We start from the raw sequence: 27,369 nt of genomic DNA, 5'->3' as shown, positions 1-27,369 counted from the left end.
ACAGTTTCCAACTCTAGTATGGTTCATACAGTGACTTTTTCTAAAATGCTTGTAAGGGCAATTTATGAACTCTTGATTACTATAACACATTGTGCTCCTAAAAAAAGAAAAAGGTAATAGCAGTTTGGCTTCTTGTTGGTATGCCATTTTTTTATAGATTATTATATTATCTTCAAGCTAAGTTGAGCCTGAAATTAATAAAATTAGTCCCCTGCTCAGCTATATGCATCTATTTTCCATTCTCATTCATCTTTTCTCTCTGCCCCTAAAGACAGACTTGGAGAGGAAGGAAACCTGTGTTCAGTGGTCGAACATTCATTGTTAGTTCCCAGACTTCTGTTCTAGAAGCCAGTATCAGTTGAACGTGAAAACAACTTGAGAAATCACAAGAGACCCTTCACAGCTGAACAGCTTGTGTTCCACAAATAGCACTTACATTTTCTGTTAAAAATGTTATAAAAACATATCAAGGATATCAGACAGACAAATGATCAGATAAAAACTGACCACAAAGGTTCGAATCAAGACAGGAAATCTCATACTGAGATATAAATGGGGAAGAGGAAATTTGGTATCCAATTTTGGGTCAATCAATAATAAAAGACAATGTGCCAAATGAAACAGATTCCAGCCTCTCCCTGGTTTTGGCTAAATATTCTATACAGACGGCTTTGTATCCTATTGGAGAGTCACTATATTTTTTCGCACTTGAAGAAGAAAACTTTAACCTGTCCAAACCTGGTTTTGATTCTGTTTAGAAGATTCTATAAATATAATTTGTTTCATACTCAAAATGTATTGGTATGTCATATATAAAATGGAAAATGACCCAGGACTCCAGTCTCTTCTTGACTTAGATGGGAATGTGAATAATGGAGGACTTTGGGCTGCATGAAGCTCAAGTAAGAGATTGATTTGGCCTACTCTGTATTTTAAATCTCTCCAACACATACATATTTTTGTCTTCTTTTGAAAACCAGAAGATGTGGAGAAATTGGCACTGAATTCTTAAGTGACCACAAGTCTAAGAGACTCCAGACCTACACCATTCAATATACCAGTCTCCACCACTCCCCAATGCATAGTATTTTCGCCTTCCTCCTGGGGACCCAGTACCTTCCTGCCTTTGCAGGTATACAACTTTGGGATCCCTGCCCTAGGAGCAGAAGAGTGTGTGTGAATCCTGCTATACACACTCATGTTTATGTGATCTAGAGGTTTTAGGAAATGAGTATTCCCTTCGAGACTTGAATCAGACTTGAATGACAAATAAAACTTCCTTCAAAATCTATGGGGGTTTAAAATAACAATGAAATCTAAAGGTCCTTATTAAATCCCCATTCATTACATATGATTTCTCAAGGTATGATATTAGTACTTGATTTCTAATTTGGTTCTCATGTATAAAATAAATTGTCAGATCAGCATAACATATGAATGCATAGGTATACACAATGGTATTATTGTAATTCTGTGACCATTTTTATATTTGGAATAATAAAAAAGCTCTTAGTCTTTTCAGAACGATTAGTAATAATCTGATTTACAGATCTTTAGATTAATATTGATACATTACCCATATGTATTTTTGGGGGGAAGTACCAGGGATTGAGCTCAGGGACTCTCAACCACAGAATCACATCCCGAGATCTATTTTGTATTTTATTTAGAGACAGGGTCTCATTAAGCTTAGCACCTCACTTTTGCTGAGGTTGTCTTTGAACTCGCGGATCCTCCTGCCTCAGTGTCCTGAGCCACTGGGATTACAGGACTGCACCACCACATTCAGCATGAATATGTATTTTTAAGTCAACTAACCTATGGTTCTCAATAATATATGCAAGCTTATGTGTTTGTGATGTATTAAAACATCTATCTATAATTACCTAAATCCCTCTTTTTCTATTTAAAAAGGCAAATGTGTCATATTTTTAATACTTAAGTCCCAAATAATGTATGAGGCAGTTATGTAATATATATGAGACACTACAAGTATCAAGCAGAAATGTCTGTTCTTTTCAACCATTCTCAAAATCCTCCATTAAATTAAGATTTGAGCTGAACCAAATACAGGTGAATAAAGTAATAGTTGCTGGGGAAAAAGATGTCAAATACCTCAGATTGAGATTACCTTCACTTTTTTATATTAAGGAATATGTGACTGAAAATATAATGACTCTCCTTATTCCTTCTTTCAATTATAGACAATGAAATGTATGAAAATCTGACAAATGCCTTTAAATTCCCTTGGATTATCTGACACAAGCAGTATCCTTTTAAAATAAACAAAGGAACAAGAGAACCTTGTCTACTTTAATTGTGCCATCAAAAACAAACCAGAGGAAACCAACTGTCACACAGCGATGGAAGTTTTGTGTCATTTGTAACATAACTCAACTGTGGGCATCAGTCAACCATGGTCCCAGAAAAAGAGACACACAGCTCAGGCATTTTAATAAAATAAGAAGCCCTTAGGAAGTTATGCAAATTTAAATGAGTTTTAAATTCATTTCAAAATTCACTTACGTCACATATTTTAAGTGCATATGTTTACATTTTTCCTAGTGGCCACTAAAATCATTCCTTTCTACTAACTCCAAAATGTCCTCATTATGAATTAGAGAATTATAATACAGGGTCATTTGAAGATGGGTTTGTATATACTTATAAGTATATATTCATGTTTTTCCTTCCGCATGTTAATCCCATGGAGGGAGGGAAATCAAGCATTGGATTTAGAATCACTGGACCCACAGCCACCTCTGAATCCCACTACAGTATGCACTGTGCATTTCCTTTACCTGCTATATATCTATTAAATGGGATAGAAGTGCAGGGCAGAAGCCATTCCATTTTCATAAGATGCTGGGCCTCTGTCATCAGCACTACAGTCCTGCTAAGGTGGGGAAAAAATAATTCATTTTTACCAGCAGAGTTTGCGGCTAGAGCCAAATGAGATAAACACTCAGTTTAGATGTCAAATTTTTGAGGTCTGTGAGGACAAAATGCCAGATAAGAAAACAATGTTAAAACTGAGGTAGAAAGTTATCTGTTAAGGCAGAAATTTTCTGGCTGAAGTTCAAATTCTAGAACTAACAACATAGAATGTGACCAAGAAAAAAAGGCTTTGATTTGGGCAAATCTGGCTCTGAGTCATGACTCTACCTCTGACTGGCTATATTATCTCAGACAAGTCTCTTAACCTCTCTGATTCTGTTTACTTAGTAGTATTGGGACAACAGCACCTTATATGATAAATGATAAAACTTTAAGTGATAAAAATGTTAAGTTCCTAGACAGTACTAAGACCAAAAGTGGCTTACACTGTTTATCTATTACACACACACACACACACACACACAACTTGATAACCCATGTATAACTAAACATATGATTTTCCCTTTTCTATGCAAAAAAAAAGTTTATTCAAATAACAAAATGTTTCTTAGGTTTATTTTCTTTGTAAAGAAAGCTTCTATGATTACACTATATAACTTAATGTCAATAATAAAATGTGGATATGACTTTTGATTATTTCCATACCTCCCTTAAAAATGCAAAATATTTTGGTCAATGACTCTGGAGAGCAGTGTTGTGTGGCCCCCAGCCTCCTTCTTAAGACTGAAGGATTTATTTCCCCAGCAGCTGGGAAGGACATTACTTGACTGGCTTCAGCTGAAATTGTCCCTTGACTAGACAGAGTCACTGTCCAGGGGCAGCCTGGGTCCAATGACTGGATGGCACGGAGTTATACAGGCCAGACCCCTTTGCTCCAACTTGGTACAATGCTGAACAGCCCTGTGAGCCTACATCAGAGCCCAGCTTCTCTTCTGCCCATGCTGGTTCCTTTCCTTCCTCCCACTGGTGCTGAACCCAAGAGCACTCCTTAACAAACTTCCTGCATGGAGTCTGTTTCCTGGGGACCCTTAACACAGCCATAAGGCCAGAGAAACCCTCTGCCAAAACTTTCAAAGTTAACAATGGTCGGGTTTCCTGTGCCATCCCAGCTAAGACACTTTTCATGAGAGCTGGCTTACCTTTTTGCTCTAAAATGACAACTGGGATACTTTTGGTTAAGAAAGATGAGAGGAAAAAACAAAACATTTAACTCAGCCTAAAAATTGTTTTTACTTATATGGTCACTGAAGTGAATGGTTAATCAAACCGTGCAGTTATTTTGACTTTGTAGAGGCAAAAACTTAAGACACGCCATAGGAAGAAGCCTTACCATTTTGAGTCACTATCACTGTGCCTCTAGGACTTTTTACAAAACTATCCCTCCTCCCTAATAATTATATTCCACTAAAGATGAATACTAAAACATCAGCTTTTGTTTTTCTTTAAAATAAGATTATGTGGTATCTTGGTTATCGAGAAAAAAATAAAGAGGGGAAAAAATGCTTGAATATGTATTCAAAGTGCCTAAAAGTCTTCCTGCCACCCTTTCAACTGTGTTAGTTCTTTAAAGTGAAGGCATTTTGCCAAATGTAATCTGCTTGAATAAAATGTATGAAATATGATATGTCAAGAGCTTTGTAATGTTTTGAACAACTAATAAAAAAAAGAAAAAAGATTTGAAAAAAAAAAAGAATATCTCCTAGCCCAAACTACATAGATTTAAAAACATCTCTGGCAATTTAATATTTCCTGAAAATTGTAGTCACTAAATTCATACCTATAGAATCAAAATCACTTTTACCCAAGGGACAAAGATTGAGGGAGTAATCCACAAATTACTGGGCACTTTTCCAAAATTACTGGTTTATTCATTTGTATGATGGTAACAATAAAATATTTCACATGCAATTTAAACTAATACTACTGCAAATTTGCAATTTTCTAACAAGATATTTTTCAACAGCAGCATCAAATTTCTAAAATAATTTTTTTCTACTATGAATCAACAGTTTCCAGATTTGGCTTTGTTTTAAACCATTTTCTTTAACCATTCCCCCTATCCCTCCATTTCAGCACCTGATGTCCACCGGCTATACTTGTGTGCCCCCTTCATGACTTACCTCTCTGCTGTGACTCTTTTGAGTATGAATTATTTAGGTGTTGACCCTGAAAGAAGAACCTGATGTGTCCATTCATTCTTTTCTGTAATAAGTAGCTAAACTCTTAAAAACCATCTTATTTTATTGTCACCCATATCTGAAAGAGGCAATGCAGTGTAATCATCCAGAGCATGAACTTAGATCTCAGGTTTCCAGGGTTCAAATCTCAGCTGGGCCTCGTTAGCTATGTGATTTGGGCAAGTCACTTTAGCACTTCCTAAGCTTTGTCATTCCTTTGCCTTATGGTAGATAGGTCAATCACTCCTTCCTCACCCGGTTATCATAAAGAGTAAGTAAGTTAACACATGCACAGCAATATAGACCAGAATCTGCATGTGGTACTACATACTGTGCAAGAGGTAGCTGTTATTAGTCACTCCATTTTCATTTTTCTTGGGTCCCTCTTCTTAGAGACTCTCTGGGAGAACTCTGTACTATCCCCTCATGGTATTGCTTGACTCATCTTCTTCATTCACTTCTCTTCTCAAGCTTGGTCTTCCATAACTGGTCTACTCTTTCTGGAGGCCTTTATCTCTACCAGAATGTATTCCATTTCCCAAAATTTCTGATGACTTCCCAGCCCACTTTGGCCTAACCATGTTATTATCTGAAATGTAATTTACTAACACTGATAGTAGATTGCAATTCATAATCTTCAAGGCACAAAAAATAAAGGACCACTGCACTGTACAACTTGGTGCTGTTTCTTTAAAATTTTTTTTTTTTTTGTTATGGTGGTGGTGCTGTTTCTTTAATATGTTATAAAGTAAGCTTTATCTCAACTCAACTTGACAGAGTGGCTATAGTGGCCATGTCTCTCTACTAAACAGATTAGAGACAAAGTCATGCTTTCAGTTCAACAAATTTAACATGATAGCTTAAGAGCTGAAGGGAAATGGTGGGTAGGACAATTCGAATATAAGATGTAGATTCGAGTTAAATATGAACTTGAATTTTAAAGAGCCCACTGCAGTTCTGTAATTGAAGTATGATCTCCATCAACAAAGTGCCCTTATTTCTCCCTCTTCTAATGCTATCAGCCACAATATCAGCTCTATTTTAAGCTTTTGAGATTCCCAAGGCTGTTTGAAGTAGAAAGGACAGCATCCCACTTTTATAATGGCTACTGTGTGTTGGCTATGCAAGGCAGGCAATAGTAAAACCTAGTGGGAGTCAATAAACTGTGCAGATAGGACTCGGAAAATACCTAACCAACAAATAGGTTCTGTAATAATGTGACATTTTTATAGTCACATTTTTTAACCATAACAGCACTTGAATGGTACCCATTATAGTATTTCAATTTAGTCATTTATCTAAAAATGAGTTTTATCTTGGCTCATAAATAAACAGTGACATTTCAGCAATTTGAAAAGCTCAGCTTCACCTTTTGCTGTGAAGCTCATTTTACAATTACAGAAACACGTGCCCTTCTGTGCCATGTTGCTTAATCTTTGATTTATGGCTCCTATCTTTGTGGTAACCTCTTTGTATAAACTACACAAAGTTTGTACAAGCTCAGCTATTTCATTCTTATGTCTAATCTTAATTGGTTATTTTCTCTGTAGTGGCTAAGTCTTTCCCTCAAATAGAATAGGAGAAAAGTATTTACCATTTCAGTGCACCAAATACTATTTAGTATCTTAGTGTGTTCTGTCTGAAATAAGTAATGCAGTTTCTTACCAACCTAGCTAGCTCTAACAGAAAACCCTTGCTTTTCTGTCCTCTGCTTTTGCTACAGCTAATGTGCCTCACAACAAAGCCCTTAAGAGCAATTGCTGCCTGCACTCCTCCTTTCCCCACTTCACTTTCAGCAGGCTCCCTCAGCCAGCAGGCTAAGGGAAAGAAAATGAAAATGGCACATCAGAACCATTTCTCCTCCAGACTCATCTCACCTGCCTTTCAGTGGTGATACTTGGATATTTCCAGAGTCACTCCCAACTTCTCCCTCAGCCTCCAGCTTTAGGTCTTGACACATAAATCAGGGAACACGGGAGATGTTTTTTATGGCAGTGCACTTAATTCAGGGGAAATCTACGTCTTACTCAAGGTCCAAGGAGATGAGATAAGTGTAGGTTCTTATAATCCTCCCTTCACCTGTTTCCAAACATTACAGACTTGGCAGGTGGGCTGCAAGGTTTTTGCACTGGAGTTGCTGCCAATGACTTATTTCATTACAGATGTGAATTTTCTTCTCTGCATTTCACTATTTCTGTCATTTTGGAAAGTGGGAGAAATGTGCATTTACTCCATCATTTTTAAATAGAAGTCATTATAATTTTTTTTATAAAAATATAGAAAGATGCTGATGTTTGAATACTGAGTTAAAAAATGCAGGATATAAAATTAGATATCTAGAATGATGCATAATTATGATACATGAAGGATGAAAACACAACAAAATGCCAAATTATTGTCTCAGAGTCAGAGAATGATTTTCAATTTTTCTATTGATACATCTTTGCATTTTTTGTGTGTGTTTCTGATGAACAACTCTTACATTATAAGTAGGAAACAATGTTTACAAAAACATATTCATGTGGAAACACAACCTATTTAGGACACTCTACTAAATCTAAGCCTATATTTACACACTTCAATCATTTAACAAATATTTATTGAATTTCTGCCATGGCACAGAGATCATACCAGGTTTGACAAATACAGTAGCAAACAAAGGAAAGTGTTGCATTCATCAGTTAATATTCTGTTGGGGGTAGACAGATAATAAACAAAGAAACATAGGATATGTTAAGTTGGGTTAAATGCTATGACAAAAAATAATAATTCAAGGTAAAGAAACAGGGGCTTATTTATCAAAGAAACCAAGGAAGGCAAAGAAAATGAACAAAAATAAAGGAGCCTCACTATGTTAATACTACAGGTGCTTATGATCCATTATAATTTAGTTATCTGTTAGGCAATACTACAGTCTGGATGTTTGTGTCCCTTCCCCCCAATTCATATGTTGAAATTAATCATCAATGTGATGGTATTAGGAGATGGGGGGCCTTTGAAGGATGATTAGGTTATGAAGGATTAGTGTCCTTCTAAGAGGTCCTAGAAAGCTGCCTGGTTTTCTTCTACCATACAAAGACATGGTGGAAATGTGCAATTTATGAATTAGAAAGTGGGTCCTCACTAGACACTGAAAACTGCTGGTGCCTTGATTTTGAACTTCTCACACTTCTCTGGAAGTGTGAGAAATGAATTTCTGCTATTTATATGCACCTAGTTTATTTTGTTATAGCAGCATGAACAAAGTAAGGCATTCTGATTCCAGGATCCACACTTATAACCATTGCTGGCTGCTAATAACTGACAAATCACTAAGCTTACAATTACTCCAACGGAAGCTTCATTTTCTACTAAGAGTTATAAAGTACATGGCATATGGCTATGTTCACTTGAACAATTAATTTTGAACCTAATTTAACAATTTTACTTGTACTTTTATAATTTTAAATATCTATGTTTAAAAGTCATGCCATTTTACCCTCTCATGATATATCTCTTTTGTCTGTTCAGCCTCTTGCCGTATAAGCTGCTTCTGTACTTACACCAGTTTGTTGCTCCTCTAATTCTAATAAGTTTGTTACACCAAAGTTACTAAGATGTGTAAGTTAAATAAAATAACTTCCCAGCTGAGATCTAGAATATAAGCTCGGTTCTCTATTCATCCATCCATCCAATCTCACTAAGATTATTTATAATAAATTATCTTCATTTGATTTCTAATGCTGCTACCATAGAATAGAACTTTTTTAAATTCTCACTTGTTTTTGCTGAAATGCCATCTTTATTGGAATCCCTAAAACAAATTTCTTGCCCAATCTTCAAATGTTTTGCCAGAATACCTTACGATAGCATACCTTGATTTTGTTTTTCTTCTTTAAAGGAGATCATGTATATAAATAAATTACCACCTTGTCTAGTCTATAATTGCTTAGTGAATACTTGCATTTTTGCATAGCTATGTGCCAGACAGGAGACTGCATGGGGAACATGACAAATATAACTGGAACATTATGTCTGGCACTGAGAGCCTGTGGTCTAGTGGAGACAAAGAAAGTAAATAATCTATGAACTGGGTGAAGGCAGAGGTCAGGAAAAATGAGTTGACAGGGCAAGGAGGCTAGGAACAGGAAGTGGAAAATACCCAAGAGATTAACTGACTCTGGAAATTTCAGGAAGCTTCAAGTTATTCAAGATTTGGAGAAGGGTAAGAGATTGGTCCTGGAGCCCATGAAGCTGGACAGGTTGGCAAGGCCAAAACCTTAAGGGCTGACGTTATGCTGAGGACTTTTTATTTTATCCTAGAGCCAAAGAGGACTTATTAAAAATTTACTAGCAAAAACACAGGCAAAATCAATTTTAGAAGTGCTATAGGAATAGGTAAGTATCCAAATTAAGATATTGCTGCAATAATCAAAGGGGGAAATGATGACAACTAAATAAAGACACTAGAAATAGTAGAAAGAAGACAATCATGGTAAGAATAATTTTAAAAAATTAATAAGGCAAGGCTTGTCGAGTGTCTGGATGCTGAAGTATATAAGGGGTAGGGATCAAGAGAACAGAATGATATAACTCTCCTGAAAACTGGGGCCATTTATTAAACAAGGAAATTGGGACAGAGCCAAGATTTGAAGGAAAAGCAATGAATTTACTTTGGATATAGACTTCATAAGAGTGGATAAAACATTAAAATACAGATGGTCAGAAAACAAAGAGGATCTCTAGTCCAAGACTAGAGAGAGATAAAAACTTGGAAATCACCAACAGAGGTGATAGGATAAGCCTTGAGAATGGATGACACAATCTATCTAGAATTATTCATTAATACTAGTCATTGAAAAACACACATAAACTCTCTTTCCATAGTGAGAAAGGTTTAAGATTTGGCTCAAATCATCCTTTTTAACCTCATCTCTTACCACTCCACACCATACATCTTATTGTGAAGTCACATCAAAATACAACTTCCCAAAGTCTGTTAGGTCCCAATGCTCTCCCCTAAATTTCCTGCTGGTGAACCCTCACTTGGCCCTTAACTCTAAATCAAATGCTACGCCCCACCCCGAGAAGCCTTTGGGAATCTGACCATCTTCCTCTCCATTCTCAGGAGAGTTCATTGCTCTCTCCCCATCTTCATACTATAGTATATGGTTCATGCCCCTACTACTGACATATACTTGTCCTTCTCCACCATGCAGAAAGTTCCTAAAAGAAAAAAAAAAACTGCATCCACACAAGGAAAGGTACCAAAGCATGTTTACAGAACAACTGTGTAAAGTGATATGTCCTCTACATGTAAGTGCCATCAATTAATCTACCTTAAAGAACCCATGGCCACTATTTGGCAAGCAGCCACAGAAAGTTCTCAGGTATGATGTGATATCTGGAGTACGATCCATGCAGACATTTATTCTCACACTATTAGAATAGCCAATTACTCAAGTCAATACAATTGATGTGAAAACTGTAATCATTTAGAACAATTACCATGAATATACAGGTCTTCTCAGTGAAAATGTTACTATATTTCCTTCAAGGCAAAAAAATAAAAGGAAATGAAATCTAAACAGAAGTAGAGGTTTGGACAAAGTGGTAGGAGGTTTCACTAGGATCAACTGGGAGATCATTATGGCATTTGATGTAATATCTCCTCCAAAAATGAGAGTTCAAAGACAATAAGTAGTTGAGAAAGTTTATATTTGTTTAACACCCAACATATGAAAGCATATCTTCATAAGAGATAAAGAAATAAACTACCTGGGATTGACCTTGAAGAAAATGCTAGTGAAAAAAATAAAGAGAGATCCACATGTTTAAATGACCATAATTCCTTCTAGAAACATCAGCTCCTCTGGTAATAGGGTATTTGTTTTTGCCTACTCAGCTCCTAACTCAAAAGGGACAATATATAAATCTTTATTTGGACTGACATCAAAAGACCTTTAAAATTGCTATTTCTCCCTTGACTCTACTTAATTGTAGAAAAGAGACACTTCTGAAATTTCCTTTTTCTCCTACAATGTTAGAGACTACTTGGGCAATTTTTCTAAGACACTGAAAGACACATCTCTAAGATCTGAAATTTTAATAACTGCTAACAAATTTATTATCAAATGGAAAGAAGTTGTAGTATACTTTGTGTTTTCAACTGATCTCTACTTCAAGAAATTTGTTAGTTTTTACTCTTGATAAATAATGAATATGCTATAAGTTATGGATGAGATGCTGCTAAATATCACAAAGTGAACTATTTTATGTGGCTCAAGAACACTCTAACACAGAAGTCAGAAAGATGTATATAAGTAGAAAATCTGCTACACAAATGATAATGCTTGTCTCCTACTCTGTGTGGACTGTAAATAAACAGATCTAGCCCCAGAAGCCTATAAGACATTCAGCCCTCAACTACCAGGAGGACACTAATGAGAAATATGTAGCCCTATCCCTTACAGTAATTAAGTTGAAGCACTGAGTTGTCCATGATTCAGCCCCATGATTACTTAGAGGTTATGGTAGGATTTTTTACTTTAGGAATACCCACTTATCTCAAGAAAGTTGTTTTAATTTACTAAATGCTTTGAAGTTGCAATATTCTTTTTCAGACATGTTGTGACTATGTATCCTGGCTAAGAGCAACAAAAATGAAAATCCTTTCTTTACTTTTCAGTTCTGCCAACTAGAAACACTGTGTGACCTTACTCCTTGATTTATCTGTTTGGTTTTTCCCATTTTTAGCATTTGCAAGATAATAGTGGTTTCCCTCTCACCTTAAACAAAAAATTTTAAACTATGCAACAACAATACTGCAAATCCAATACTTTGCTTAAAAAGAAGAAAAAAAAAAAACAAGCAGAGGGTGTAGCTCGTTGCTACAGCATGCAGGCTTGGATTTAATACCAAGAACTGCAAAAAACAAACAAACAAAATGCTAATAATCATAAGACAGTCATGTGCCACACAATAATGTTTCAGTTAGTGACACACTATGATGCTTACTAGCTATCTTAGTTTGTATTAAGTATATTCTATGATATTCACACAAGGATGAAATTATCCAATGATGCATTTCTTAGTATGTGTCCCCAATATTAAGTGACAGGGAACTAACTATATTTAACTTTGTTGGATGCATACTACGAGCCAATCATTGTACTAAATTCTACTTAAACCATGTCATTCTTACAATGACTTTTGAAACAGGTAATTACTTCTATCAATCAGGTTCCTGACAGGACACAGGTAGCACACTCAAATGCAATTTGAGGGTAGTTTACTAAAAAGATCACTTGCAAAGGTATGGGAAGCAGAGTCTAAAGAAGCTATAAGAGACAGTGCAGGACCCTGAGCTGGTAAGACTCAGACAGTGCAGGACCCAGAAGTGTCTGGAGGAGGGCACAGTCACTGAACCAGAGAAGAGCCTTGAGGAGACAACAGAGGGTGGTGGCCTGGGAAGGGGGTGTCCAGGGAATAAATAGCCCAAACTCCCCTCTTGTTTGCTAATCTCCTGGTCATGCCTCCCTTTGGCCAAAACCCAACCATAGCCAGAGAACAAAGGAGGCTGCTAATTCATCTCCTTGGCAGGTGTTTTAGTACACAGAGCAGGTGGAGAAAGATAAAGTGGAACCGATTTCCATTGTTCCCATTTTATCCCCAAAGAGCAAAACTTACTTGAATAAATGAGATGATCAACAAATATTTGCTAATAAATAAATAAATAAACCATGTTGAAATACTGAGAGGTTCAATAAGCTATCCCAAGTGACAGACACAGAAAGCAGTTGAGTCAGGCCTTGCTCTGAGGGTCAAGCCCATACTCAGAACCAGTACATTCCTCTGCCTCCTTATCCCATGCCATTCATATACAGTTGGATATTTTCAGAGATGCTGAAAATGACTGCCCTCAAGAAGCTTGTAATCTATGTGGCAGGTTTCCTTTTCCATCTCATTATTGTCAAAGCTCTAAATTTTCTCCTAGCATCAATTCTATAAAAGCAGGCCTAAACCCCTTACAGTTCCATCACATATTCCAACTAGTGACTAAGCAGTGAGACTTTCCCTCACCTGGCATTTTGCCTATTTATTTGACCAAATCCAAAGCACCTCAATTCAGATGGTCTGAGTATAAGTAACAAAGGTAATGTGCTATATCTTTTCTGAGAAAAGCTCCTAACCTTGATTAATTGCAATGGAGTAAATCTTAGGTTTAGGTTTTAGATTATGAACACATTTACTCTGAAAGACATATAGAAAGATTAATTTATTCATCCAACATATTGATCATATAGAACCTATCAGACATTGTGCTAGATATTTGCACAGATAAAGAAAACAATTCTTACCAAAATTAACAATTGGCTTTCTACAGGAAGGACTTAATTATTCAGAGGGTAGGGGAAAGTGTGTACCTTCCAAAAGAGGCTGGGAGCTCATATGTTGGACTGCAGTCATAATCCTGCCCCCCCCCCACCCCAAGCATCCTTCTCTAATTTTATTCAGGTTTTTAAACTTGGATATAAGGATATGATCCTGTAATAAGCACAAGTCATCCTAACCCTGTTCCTGAGACACTTAAGTACTCTGCTAGTTTTCCATCTCTTATGGAAGAACCCCTGCTTTGAAATACCAGTCCCTTTGCACAGGGGATTGCTTCAAATAGACATCAAATAGGAATTTATCCCTGTGGGTTTTTTCTTAGTTCTGTTTTTTGAGCTTGGGGAGGACTCTTTCATGCCCAATTCAGACTAAAATAGTATACAGCAATCTTCATCTTTCTCAGGGACAAGGCAAGTGAGCTGGCATAGCTCCTCCCTTTCATGCTGTGCAAGCATGAGCTTTGCATTAAAAACACACACACACACACAAAAAAAAAAAAAAACACTATTGTACACTGCATCATGCAGTGAGGTTTGCCAAAGGAGGGCAGAAAGAAAGAAAAGCAGAGTTGATTTCCTTCATGCAAGTTTTAATGATTTTGGAAAACTGTCAACCTGGACCAAATAAGGCAAGAATGCAAAACCATCAATTAGGTTCATGATAATTAGATTTCAAACAGCTATCCATTTTCTTGACAATTATAACAAATGGAAAAATTCACTCCACTAGAAATCCAAATACTTCATGATGCTTATTTCATAGAGGAGCTCTAGGTAAAAATCACATTTTCAAATATCCTCATGATATTTAGTTAGGTACAAACAATTGTACATCCACTGCAAAAGAAAGCTTTAAGTTTACAGGACTCCACTGCATGAAATACATTTACATACATTACAAAAGAGAGAAGCAATGATAGTCTCTTACTGGGAGAAATTTACGTCCTTCTTTTCACCAAATCAGTCTAACTTTCAAGGAGCTCCCAGCTCTGCTATATTTCCTAGCAACAGGAGTAAACATTGTACTACATCCAGTGCCCAAGATTTGTAACCATGTTAATCTGTGAGTACTCAACGTAATTAAAGATTAGACTTTTCAATTGTATTTTTAGTGCACAACAGTACTGCTAAATTATGATTATCAGTGGCTAAGTGTGCTTACGTCTGCAGAACTCAGGGAATGAAAATGAATCATTTATTTCCATCTTGATATGACTGTGCTTCTCAGAGGCGCTATTCTCTGAGTTCATGGGCCTTGGAGTTCATTGGAATTCTATGGTTAAAACAGCTTGGAGACCTCATTTATGAAAATTCCTTTAAACCTTTCACCACTTTGACGAATCCAGTCCAAGTTCACTGAGCCAATTCAAAAGTAGCTTTCAGCCTTTTTATAGGTTTTCAATTACACCAACACAGCACACCAGAGCCATCATGTTTGAAGAAGGATATTTTAGTTGCAGAGAGACATGAATCCTTTTTTAAAATACCCAAATGAAAGCAGCATTCCCCGAACTCGAGCAAACAGATGCAGAGCTTTGTCTATCTTGAACCATCCTTGTCTTACTAAACTCAAGATTGTCAAACTACTTAAACATGGCTAATGTTTAGTTATTTGCTATATGATGTAGGCTGATTTTTTTAGTTTTTCAGAATTTCCTTTCGAGAACATTGGCAAGCCACCTCACTCTCAAACTGTTCCAGATAGTTCTTTGAGGAATTGTTCAAAATGTTTTCTAACTTATTAATCCCCCTAATATATAGCATGTGATAGTAAGATCTTCTTTTCCTGTATGAACCAGAAACAAAATCCCAAGTAAGTCAATGAGCTTCTCCAGGTTGAAACTGGTGATCAATGGTTAAGACTGAGGTAGGCCCAATTATACCTTTCATTCCAATGTCTTTTTAAGTGGGCCTGGCTAATTATTTTCTTTTTCCTTTTTGAGATGTTTGTATGACTTAATAGCTCAAACACTAATATTTTTCCCATTTTTAAACTCTGAATTTATTTGAATATATAGGTAGTATTATTTTATGGAAGTACCAATATTTTAGACTTGGTCATATGGATTAATTTCAAATGACATTTATCATGAAGGGTAAAGCAGACAACCTAAAACATGCACATAAATTGTTTAGAAGCACAGGCAAAAATTTAAATACTATATGTGCAAAGGTAAATTTACTCGGGATATAAATCTGTGGTTCTCTCAGGGGGAAGAGTGATAATTCTAAATGATTGGAAACATCCAGAAAGTCCATAGTGATGGCCCTAACAGCTCCCTGATGCTGCCTGTTTCCTGAGCAGTTTATGTCACTTGGTCCTTTGTAATCTCAGTAGGAGGTTTGTTCAATGGATCAGTGTTTGTATTTGATCTGTGCTGCTGTTTGTTTTCTCATTCTATTAAATAAAATTATTATAATTTAACATACTAGGGTATTAAAGAGATAAAGCTATATGCTAAACAAGATGTGTATAGATAGGTAGGCTGAGGACAATTCTGGTGTAGGGGTAGAGACCTGGTTTGTGACTCAGAGGCCACCTGTCCATTCAGTTTGACCCAAATGCCATTCTGTGGCTCCTGGAAGATTGAGCTGGGAGCTCTGAGATAGGGGAGTAGTAAGCAGAGGCTGGACAGATGGGCCTTCACAGATCAATCCCTTCAGCTCCTGGGGCTACAAATAACCCTCCTTGTGGCTGGGGTTGTGGCTCAGTGATAGAGCACTTGCTTAGCACATGTAAGGCACTGGTTTGATCCTCAGCACCATTAAAAATTACTAAATAAGATACTGTGTCCATCTATAACTAAAAAAGTATAAAAAAAATAACCGTCCTTCATTGGTTAGTGTATTCACCATATACTGAGTGTCAGATGTGGGCCCATCAAATACTGCACTCTGCACCAGGGGAAAAAAAGATGACAACAATGCTTCCCCTACCCTCAAGCCCAGGTTGAAGAGCACAGACAGCTATGTATACCTCCTACAGAGTCAGCAGCAGAGGTTGGAACTGAGTGCTGAGGGAGACAGAGCAGGTGGTTGGTGAGTGTGTTTGGATGCTCAGAGTGTATAAGCCTATGATCCACAATGGGGGCCTGTCACTATATGTGGCTACTGAGTATTGGAAATGGGGCTAGTCTGAGTCACATATAAAATATACAACAAATTCCAAAGGCTTTGATTGGAAAAAAAAAAGAATGTAAGGTATCTGGTTAATGATGTTTTATATTGACTTCATGTGGACATGCTGTTTTGGATATGCTCTGTTAAGTAAAACTTAATGTCACCTGTTTTCTTTTACTTATAATGTGTCCACTGGAAAATGTTAAAGTACCTACATGGCTCACATTCATGAAGTCTAACACATTTCTCTTGGGCAGTACTGGGAATAGTCACAAAACACTTGCAGAGAAAACCTGGGAAGGCTACCCAGGGAGGCTATCCAGAGACTCAGAGATGCTGCCTCAGGAGCAGATGGGTGAGCGGGGAGAAGTAACTATGGAATGAGGAAGAGAACACACAGGGGAACCCACCAGGGGCTACAAAGAGGGAGCAGCGACTGGCCATGTGTTTGCTTTCTGAGCAGGATTTGTCTGCTGAATTCATTTGTAGCAAAGAGAGCCCAGAACATAAAGACCATGATAGTAACATCTCGAGTAAATTAGAAGCAGCTTGTGGTTTATAGTGAGCAATGCTCTACTGGGGACCAGACCAACTAGTTACCCCTGTCTTCACCCTGTCTGTGGTTAAGTCATTTGGTCACTCTTGCCTTCTCATCTGCAACAGGGACACTGAGATTAACTACTCTCACTGTGTGTCCCCTGATTCTGTCAACCAGGAAACAGAAGCACTCTAAAACATCCTGGAGGGAGGAAAGGCTAGAGAAGTTGACAATGGTTTGTAACTGAAGTTCTAAAGCTGCAAAGAACAGAGATTTGAGTAGAATAAATTATTTATACTTTCTTTTACATAAAAATTATCACACTTTATTTAAATTATTTATGAGCCCATTTCCTGGCAAGATATAAGGTAGATGTAAGTTCCACAAGCTCAGGATTCACTTCTGTCTGCTCACAGTTGTGACCGTAGGTTGGAGTAGGACAGGCTCCAGTGAATATCCCTGGAAGGGATCACATGGGGAATTTACAGTCATTTTTTGATGCTGAGTATCAACTCAGTTAAAATTTTCAGGTGTGAAAACTATAACCAGCAATGTAGTAGGAACGTACCTAGAGACGAGCAAGCCAGAAGTGCTGTCTTTAATGATGTCACCTGCTCTGTGTGTGAGACAGTTGTGGCAGGTGAAGGAGCAGAGTGAGCTACAACTTTCCTAGCCTTCTGGTGCTGGCTGTGCCTGCACTGGAGACATATCGGGGGCTCTGGCTGCAGAAGCAGCCACTTAACCAAGACATTGAAGTCTGAGAGAGGTCAGGACTAACAGAGGGTTCAAATTTCCCTGTTTCAGGTCGGATGCCTCATGTGGTAGGATAAATGAACATGGCAGCAGCATGAAATAACAGGGATACAGAACTGGGTTCTGCATTCAATTCCATTTCACCATTTGACAGTCCGGAGACAAGTTTCTTCTTATAACCTCATCCTCCATAACTTAGAACTAGGTTCATGGTGCATGTCTTAGAGGGTTGGTTATCTATGATATTTTCAAAAAAGCCTGTAAAATGTTAAATGATAAATGGTCAAGTGTAATACACAGTAAACACTCAACAATGGCTGTTTTCTTTCTTCTGTTTTAAACAGGGTTTTAGGGTACTATGGAGTACCAGGAGTCCATAGTATCCATGAAATACCAAGAAATCCAAAGATGGTATTTAATAGATCCTTGAAATCCCAGAAATTAAATAAAAAGGGCTGTGCATGTATGTGTTTGCATATCTTTTTCTCTAAGGAAATGATCCATAGCTTCATCCGAACCTCAGGCTGGAGACAGGTTAAGAACCATTGAGTTTCTGTGCCTTCCAAACTGTTTGGTTCCCTTTATGGAATGAGTCTGAATGACTCTCAAAGCCAAGCTTTTTCTGTGCCTGCTCAAGAGGCCTGCATTTCATACACAGCAGTACGACCGCCCTAGGAGGCTTTTATTATCTGGAAGCAGCAGGGTCACAAGAATATGACTGGAATCGCTAAGGTAGAAATTCTTAATTTCAGCTATAGTACTAAAGTCCTTGCCTCTTTACAACTTTTCCTTTGTCTTTTTGCCATAATTGATGCCCAACAGAGGCCACTAGAGTGTTTTAAGGGGTAGTCACTTCATCTTAGAAGATCAACAACAATGAAAATCATCTCAAGTGATCCAGGAGGGCCCAGTTAACACTTTATTCTCCTCCTCAGCAACCCAGATGAGTGTCTGGCAGCTGGACAGTCTCCAGGGAAAGGGAGTTTAGGGTCCATCAAGCCACCTCAACTCTCTAAATCCCAGTTTCCTCTTACATGAACAAAGGATAATAGATAACAACACCTCCTTCCCTAGGGCTGCTGTGAGGATTAAATAAAAAAGTAATTTTAAGGCATCCGGGGAGCACACAACACAGAGTATCTCATAAATATTAACTATTAAATCTCCTCTTTGATGTTAGGAAGGAAAATGACTCCTCATCTGGTCTCTAAAACAGCTTTGAACCTACAGATTCACTTTGGGCTGATGCTATTTTTCAGCCTCTTTCTTAAGGTAGTTGTTAATGATAGAGTAAAACACAATTATAAGAACACTTGGAAAAACTTAAAAAAAAACAAAACTCTCTGATCAGCAACTTCAAAGAGATCCTGCCCTTCATGTCCAATGTTCTAAGAGGAAAACTTGAGAATAAAGTTAAAGGAAATGGAATAACTCTAAACAGAAACTCGCTTAGAAAACCTAGAAATTAATGATTCAGCCCAGATTTTTTCATTCATTTGTTTTAAACATTACTGAGCATATATGGTGTGAGAAGCACTATATTAGGTCAGGGGATATGCAAAGACCAGAAAGTACAGTCATATTTCTTATTTTTATTTTATTTATTTATTTTTTGAGAGAGAGAGAAAATTTTTAATATCTATTTTTTAGTTTTCGGCGGACTCAACATCTTTGTATGTGGTGCTGAGGATCGAAACCGGGCCGCACGCATGCCAGGCTAGCGCGCTACCACTTGAGTCACATCCCCAGCCCAGTCCTATTTTTGACATTTGTGTAGAGGAAGATGGGTGCTCAGCAAAGGCGGGGGTTGAGTTGGGAAGGATTACTAGATGATTAATGGGTCAAGAAAAGAGAAACAATTCCCACTGAGACAATAGCACAAGAAAAAGCATGAGGACGAAGCAGAATATAGCCACTGGATGCTTTAAAAGTTAAGCAGGTCAGTCAGCATGGCCAGAATATGGGCAGCTAGAAGAAAACTCTGCTGAACATACCCCTCTCCTGCATCATGGAAGGCAGAGCCTGCATTATGGAAAACCTTGACATTACAGTCTGCAGCTTGGACTTTTCCCCAGGAAGATGATAAGGTTTTGAATGGTTCTTAGCAGGGAGTTTCAGGATTCGGTTTCATTTATCTGTTCTTTAAAAAGAGCACTCCAGCAGGTGAGACTGGAAGAGCATTCTCAAAGATGTCCCAAGAATAGTGAAATGGAAGGTCTGGAGTAGGGGGAGGAGGAGTGGGAGATGAGATCAAGAGCAGTCCCAGGCTTCTGGCCTGGGGATACAGATGGGAAAGGCAGTATCTGCTGTTTCTGCTCACACTGCACTCACTCCTTTTCAAAATTTTCTTTTAGAAAACATCCTTGCCAAGTGTGGGTGGCTCATGCTTGTAATCTCAGCAACTCAGCAGGCTCAGACAGGAGGATGGCAAGTTCAAGGCCAGCCTCACCAACTTTGTGAGGCACTATGCAACTTAGTGAGAAAATTAAAAAAAAAAAAAAAACAAGGGCTGGGTATGTGGCTCAGTGGTAGCATACTTGTGTGGTATGTGAGAGGCCATGAATTTGGTTCCCAAAGAGCCAGATGGGGAGGAAAGAACAATTACAAAATTCTTTCCCACTCTCAGGTCCCAGGACTTAGGAGGGTTCTGCTGACCACTCTCCCATTCACCTACTCTATCCTCAAATTGCTACTCTGATGCATACCTCCAACCCCTTCTGGAAGCACTGGACACATGAAGAAACCAGAGCCAAGTGGCATGGTCTAAATTTTGGTCATAAGAACAAGATCACGTCTGTGAATGTGATCAAAGTGGTCTAATCAGAGTTAATCCTTAATTTTTCTCTCTTCTTATAGGAGTTAAGACTAAAGTTGCTGATGACCAGTTTTCCACGAGGAAGAAGAAAGGAAATCAGAATTGGCTCATTCCTGAACTTTTCCTTTACATAAACCAGACTTTGCCCTTCCTACTTAAGTAAACTGGGTTTCTATCACAACCAAGAGTCCTAATACAAAAAAAGAAATATAAGTTTATTTTTATGACTGGCAGATTAAAAAAATCTACATTACTATGACAAGAGTGCCTTAAAACATTTAAATCTACAAAAGGCACTTAGGGATTTTATAGCAAACTCTACCCTGAATAATGAAAAGCCAGACCAGACTGTTTTAGAAAATGTTACTGCACCAGATAATGGCACATTCACTCATTCAATTAACATTTATTGAGTATCTTCAGGGTTCTTAGGCTTGTGCAATAAAAACTATAAAAGTGTATGCTTGGATTTTAGCTGGTCCATCCAAGGGCCTTCTATAAAGAGTAGCTGTGTATGCTGTTCAGACTAATTGTGTGAAGTCACAGAGGCCAGGTGTTTCTGTCTGGCCCAACAGCTGCACTTGGTGGTAAGGACACCACCTGAATTTCAGTCTGGCTGTCTATAAAATGAGGCTGATGAAGCAGCAACTCAAATGAGCTCTTAGGTGAAAGATAGAACAGAAAATGTTTAGAATTCCTCTCCTCACTAATAAAATGTCCCCTAATGTTTATGGAGGAGCCTGGATAAGGCATCACGCCAGGCCATCTTTTTTTTTTTTTCTTTGCTTTCCATGAGAAAATACCACTATTTGCATGGGCTTAACTGTTAACAATGCACCTACATCTCAACATATGTATGCCTAGGTGGTTGCCTCCTGCCCTGTTTGCTTTCTTGTGACTAAGTCCACATAAATCTCAAGTGTCCATCTTCAGTGAGCTTTTCTTGATTTTGCCACAATGTGTCCATCCCTACTTCTGATAGCACCACCTCAGTGTGTGCCATCTTGGTGGCACTAACTCCCCATTGTTTGACACCTTGGTAGGGCCATCAGTTCATGCATCTAACTCAAGAGTTTGCATGCCCCTCAAACTAGGCCAAAGGTATGTTCCTGACTAGTCTGCTGAATCCAAGCAGACTTCCGGATGTGCCTCTGGAGAAAGGACATCAGTTCTTCTTCCTAGATGGCCAGAGCAGTTGTTTCCATTCCGAGAGTGGTTCTTCTGACTTCCCTTTGACATCTTAGGGTATCCTCAATGTCACATTTTATTTTTTCTTGCTTTACAACTAAAAATACTTACCTATACACAATAGTCTATGGCAATTTAAACACAAAACAATAGCTAACATTCATAGCATACTCTGCAGCTTAGAATATACTTTCACCTTCAATTTATCTCTTTTAATCAACCTTTCTGGAACTGAATTTTCTCCTCCCCCCAAATAAATCACTTATTGATTTCTCTATTTCTCAGAACAGCACAATCATTCTTTCAGTCACTTAAGCTTTTTAAAATCTCAGAATGATTTTGACTTTATGCTTTTACTAACCCCTATAATCAGTCACCTAATTCTAAATATGGGATCTCCCAGATCAACCCCTTGCTTTTCATTTTCTCTGCGTCCACCTTTATCAGAGCCTTCCCTTCAACCCAGCCTTGCTCTGTGAGAGTGCCACCAGCTTATTGTCTGCAATGCCACTGTCAGAAGGATATGGCTAAGATTTTATTTTCATTGTGTCACTCATCTTCTTCCTGTGGTTTAAAGAACAAACATTATAGGACAATGGTTTACAAGGCAATTCCTTAACCTAAATTCTGGGTTTGCCATAAGCAAGCTCTTCCTCTTCTCTAGCTTACATTCCACTATTCCTCAGCAGAATACCTTTGCTAGAAATAAGTTTACTCAAAGGTGTCTACCCACCATCCTCCAGAAAAAGAAAAAGGTTGTAATTTTTTGCAGGTCCTTCTCATTTTAAGTGGAGTTCTTTCTACACTCGTTGAATCTGGGCTTATCTTATGATTTGATATAATTAATGGGAGAATAGCTAATGGGATACAAGCATAAGATTAAAAGTCACCTTTACCCTGGGAGTTGTTCTTTTTCTGTTCTTAGAACACTGGTTGCTATGTAAAAAATGCCCAGGCTAGCTGGCTGAAGAATGAAAGGTGCATGTGCCAGTCACCTGTGCACCTGATGGTGTGACAACTTTCAGACAAATCAGTGAGGCCATCCCAAGATTATTCGCTTGCTAACTGATGATGCTTGAAGGAACCCAGCCAGGATTAGCAGAAGCAGAAGCACCTGGCTGAAGTCAGATCAAACTGTTGACCAGAGGAATATGAGCTATATAGTTGTTTTAAGCAACTAAATTTGGGGGTTATTTTATAACTCATTTTTATGATTTGGGTACAAGGTGCCTCCCAAAAGCTCCTGTTAATATAAGAATATTCCGAGATAAAAATGATTATGAGAGCTATAACCTAAATCAGTACATCCTAGTTTGAATGGACTGACCATATGAGTGGTAACTATAGGCAGGTGAGGTGGGGTAAGGTTGGAGGTGGTGGGTTCTTGGGAGCATGCTCTGGAAGGGTTCTTTTTTCCTGTGGCTCCATCCCCTTCCCTTCTTTCTCTCTTTCTGCTTCCTGGCCCTGCCATGAACTGAGCACGGCCCTTCGCTTCATCTTGGGTCTAGAGCAAAGGAGTCAACTGTCTATAGACTGAGACCTCTGAAACTGTGAGCCCCAAATAAACGTCCCCTCCTCTAAATTGTTCTTGTTGGGAATTTTGGTCACAGTGATAAAAAGCTAACCAAAAACATTGATCAATCGATAACTGATATGGTCACTTCATCCTCCAAATTCCATCTCAATTACTATTTAGTATCTTGGGCATTCAATTAAAAAATGTCTTCTTTAATGTTTTGTTTCATTATTTAATTTTGATGTGTCCTATTTCCACCTATTAAGTTCCTTGTAAAAAGATTTTTTCTTTATGTTTCTATATTCCACATATGTGTGAAGTGAATAACAATAACTCCTTAGGAGTCTCTTAGTACTTTTTAGGGACCAGCAATCAATCACATCAATTAACAATCAGCATTTCAACATATTTCAATCATTAATTTTGAATGCTAAAAAGGAGTTGACAAGATGCAACCCACAAAATATAAAATCTATTTATCTAATTTCAAAATAACACATAATATATATTTATGGATTTGTGAATTTGTTTTCAGTAAATTTTGTACTGCAAGTGAACCTACATACCAATCAAAGGGACAAAAGGAAACAAATGTGTAAGGATGAGTGTTTCACAGGAGCGACTACTTGATTTTCACCAGGGTATTACTTTTTCCCAAGACACATATTTCTCCTACGTGGCTTACGACGGTAACCTGAAAAAATGCCAAAAACTAAGCTTTTATTCTAAGTGAGTCACTGATTCTCTTGTTGCTCTTCAATTAGATTTTGCATTTAAAAGAGAAATTCCCCTGTGTTTCTTATAATGATGCACCTGCTCCTTGGGAGATTTCCTCTTTTGACAAGAAATGCCTTAAATCTGGCAAGAAAAATGGCTCCGGGCTTTCTCTGATAATATCAAAGAACATTTGTTTGTATTAGATGTTTGTGTGGGTTTCCCTCCTCTTAAAAGCAATAAAGTACTGCTACGATTCTTTCCAAAACAACAGCACACTAAAAGTTTCTTGGCCTCTATTCTGTGTTTCCACTGTACACCTGCACCGGAACGAATGCCTGGAATTAGCAAAGCTGTGACATGGCAGAGAAATTCACTTGCTTTAGTCACTTCCTTTCAGACATCAACAAATGGTGAATGTCAAATTCATGAATACAGCATCATTTCCACTCTACTGTCTTAAAAACTTTCTTCATGGAATGCTTGCTATAGAGTCAAGGGTGACATTCAATGTTACATCCCTTCTTTCTAAATTTCCTTTATCATTATCTGAGATATTCAAAGATCTGTAAGAGAAGGCTGGTCATATTCTTTCTGATTCAAGGTTTGAAAATTCAGCATTTGATTATAGGTAACCCTCTACTAATACACCCTTCCAAAGACTTTTGTGACCAATACCAAAATGTCACATCCTTTTCTAATGGTTTTAACTGCATTTTAAAGGTGTTTCCCTTCACCCTACCATGTTGAATATAATTTGAGTTGCTTTAGAAACAGCCAATAAGCATTCTCTCCCAGGTGAGTACACATTAGCATATTGGTTTCCAACACCTTGTTCTCTTCGCTTTTTAAAATTTCAATATGTACAAATGAAATACAGACTACAACCTATTCCCAAGGGAGATGTCCGTTCCATAATACAAAAAATAGGTTTTCGCCTTCCTGCAGATTCAGCAACGAAAGGGGTGCTTGAAAATTACGTGTTTAGAGTGACACCTTGGAGAACTGACATACTCTGCACACATGTAATCCTCATAAACCTCCCAAGACAGCCCTTGCAAACTGCACCCTGGCTGGGCTCCATGGCACGTGGTGTGTGGCTAGATTGTCCAGCAGGGGTTCTCCCTTTTTCCAGGCTATTTGATGGGCACTTGTCAGTAACAACCAAAAGAAGTGGAGTCCAGCCTCCAACAAGTGAAAAGGGGTATAGACAGCAATGCTTCATTAATTAACTTTCCCAAGGAAAGCAATGTTCCCACAGGAAAAAACAACACGTTTCCACCCTCCTAGCGGTCCATTGAAAATGAGCAACAATGCTGTTGCCTTTTTGTTTCCTAAAGACTTTCTTTGCTGCAAGCAGTAGCGTGTTCCTCAAAGAATGCTAGTATTTCCTGTGGAAACTGTATGGCTGCCAGAAATGGCTCATAATTTTTCCTCTTTTCTTTCCGTAAAAAATGAAACAAACAAAACGTGGCACTTGACAATAGCCAAAATTGAGTTTCACCTCACTTACCACCTGCAGATGAAAGTCATCACCACAGAGAAGGCCAAGGGAGAAACATTCCCGCTTAAATGGACTTCCAGCGCAGGACAGCGCTGGAAGGCGGTCCGGTCCGAGCCCGGGCTGGACGGGGCAGCCAGGAAGCCTGGTGCTGATGGGAGAGGGGCTCCCCCTGGGCGGCGGCAACACCAGGTGTCCTCCTTCTTTACGTTTATTATTGTTGTTACTACCTTTGCTATTACTATTACTTCACCCTCTTCTTTTATCAGCTCTTGGGAGCCACTGCACTGCCCATCACTGCTTTTGATAAGATCAGAAGCGGCAGCAAGAATAATAACCACACGAAGAGGGCAGATAAAAAAGAACAATCCTTTGGAAACCGAGGCGGGAGCTATTTCCCCTTCCCCGGAGTAAAGCAACCGCTTGGCAGCCGCCGCCGCCGCCTCTGTTACTATAGAGACCTCCCCCCAAACCCTTTCTGCAGAGGCGCCTCAGCTGCCCCAAGCAGCCTCACAAAGGGGGCCCAGGGGGTAGAGGGAGAAGGGGCGACACCCGCCGGGGTCGCCCGGTGCAAAGTTGGAAAGGCATAGCCGCCGGTGCCGCCGCCCCTCGCCTCCCCGCGGGCGCCCGCTGAGGATCTGGACTCACCGGGTTGCCAAGCGCGCCAGCGACTCGGGACTGACAGACGGACAGATGGACGGCGGCGGCGGGAACAGGAACAGCCACAGTGAGAGCAGACGAGCGGCGGAGGCGCTGCCGCGGCTCCTCTACGTCACAATGCGGCCGGGCCTCTGGCGCCGCTCCCCGGGCCCCCCAACTGGCGCGCGCGGGCGGGGGTAGCCCCGGGGCGGCCGCGGCCGGGAGCCGGCGCCGAGGGATTCGGAGCGCGGCACGGGCGCACGGTCAGAGACCCGGGTGCGGCCACCACTGCTGAGGCTGTCGGAGTCGCCGCGCCCTCGGCTGCCGTGCGCACCCGCGCCCGCTCCCCAGGCCAGCTAGCCCTGCTCTGCCTGACTGACAGCGACCCTCCCCGCCCTCCCCGCGGCGCCCCCCGCCCGGCCCACGTCCCTCCCTCGCTGCTTCCTGACCGGGGATCCCCGGCCAGCCCGGCAGCTCCTGTGCACCGACCTGCTCCTTTCTTCTTTACCTTTGGCTCTTTTACCTCTACTGCCTTTGCTTTTCCCCAGCTGGGTTTCCCCTCTCCTTCCCGCCTACTTTTGGCCCCCGCTTCCCACTTTGCCCACCCCCACTTCGCGGCCTCTCCCCCTTGAAATGAAATCGCCCCTCACCGTGATCCATGCGTCAACCGCTGTCACCTCATTGGTCCCCAAACCATTCCTGGGTTCCAGCATAAACCGGGAGGGGGAGAACGGAAGGTGGGCTTGATCCTGGGAAACTGTTGTGTCTGAGAAGCGTTTTGGCAGAGTAATTTGCTTTGGCTCCGAGTCTTCAACCCTCAACCTTCCCCCTCCCCGAGGCTCGCCCACCCTTTTCGCCAAGTAGGGAAGGGCAAGGGGCGGGGAGGGGGGTCCTTTGCCCAGAATGTTCTGTGCTTAATTGTGGGTGGTGGTGAAGAGGATCTTGGTCTGAAATATTGGCTTGTTAATTCAACAACGTTTTAATGTACTCATGGCCCTATAGTTACATTAACTTTACTTTTAGTGTTTCTTAATTGTTTAGGGGCAGGATGAGGCGACAGTAATGCCTGCAGTGGTGACTGCCTCTTTCCTTTCTTATTTCCGAAATGAAATCAGGAGGGAGTGGAAGCATTTATGGT

At 39.4% G+C, this 27,369-nt stretch overlaps 1 protein-coding gene across 2 annotated transcripts in view; it reads right to left on the bottom strand.

Moving 5' to 3' along the window:
* Sncaip (synuclein alpha interacting protein) overlaps positions 1–26,593 on the bottom strand; it is a 148,080-nt gene extending 121,487 nt beyond the window's left edge. For both annotated transcript variants that reach the window (XM_071611848.1, XM_071611847.1), the window contains exon 1: positions 26,241–26,593. The gene's annotated coding sequence lies outside the window, so the exon portion shown is untranslated. The remainder of the gene's footprint in view (positions 1–26,240) is intronic.
* Positions 26,594–27,369: the final 776 nt, after the last annotated feature.

This window comes from Marmota flaviventris, chromosome 5 (genome assembly GCF_047511675.1).
Source record: "Marmota flaviventris isolate mMarFla1 chromosome 5, mMarFla1.hap1, whole genome shotgun sequence".
Classification (NCBI taxonomy): domain Eukaryota; kingdom Metazoa; phylum Chordata; class Mammalia; order Rodentia; family Sciuridae; genus Marmota; species Marmota flaviventris.
This window is presented reverse-complemented; position numbering and strand designations above follow the sequence as displayed.